Source organism: Schistocerca nitens, chromosome 9 (genome assembly GCF_023898315.1).
Source record: "Schistocerca nitens isolate TAMUIC-IGC-003100 chromosome 9, iqSchNite1.1, whole genome shotgun sequence".
Classification (NCBI taxonomy): Eukaryota; Metazoa; Arthropoda; class Insecta; order Orthoptera; family Acrididae; genus Schistocerca; species Schistocerca nitens.
Window position 1 is genome coordinate 429992447 of NC_064622.1, and position 640 is coordinate 429993086.

Genomic DNA, 640 nt, shown 5'->3' on the forward strand with positions numbered 1-640 from the left:
TTCTCTTCATTCGTCGCTGGTCCCGTTCTTGCAGTATCATTTTCCGCCCGCGACGACGTTGGAGATTTTTACCCGATTCCTGATATTCAGGGAACACTCGTGAAATGGTCGTACAGGAAAATCCCCACCTCATCGCTACCTCGGATATGGTGTGTCCCATGGTTTCTTCACCGACTATAACACTTAATTCTTGAAAACCTGGTATTGTAGCAGCAGTACTTGATCTAACAATTGCGCCAGGCACTTCTTGTCTTATATATGCGTTGCCGACCGCATTGCTTTATTGTGCCTGTTTATAATCTCTTTTATTACGCATACCTATACCTTTGCCCCTTCATTGTAGATCACACTCTACTACATACTTGCAACTTTAAATTACATTTTAGTTGGAGTCCACAGCCTCACATCACAGCCTCAACGTGTTCCAAGTGGGGCGTCTGGGGAACATCGTTGGCGTTCACGTCTGGCAATATTTGTTCTAGTCTTCAGTGCCTGTGTTTCACTTCGTTTGAAATTATGCTTGTCTTGACAGTACTTATCTTTCTTTTTGATGGTAGAAGTAGATCTATAAGTACTAATAACATTAAAGAAAAACAGCATTACTTGAAACGAAATAAGGAAATCGGACCCAGGTGAATGA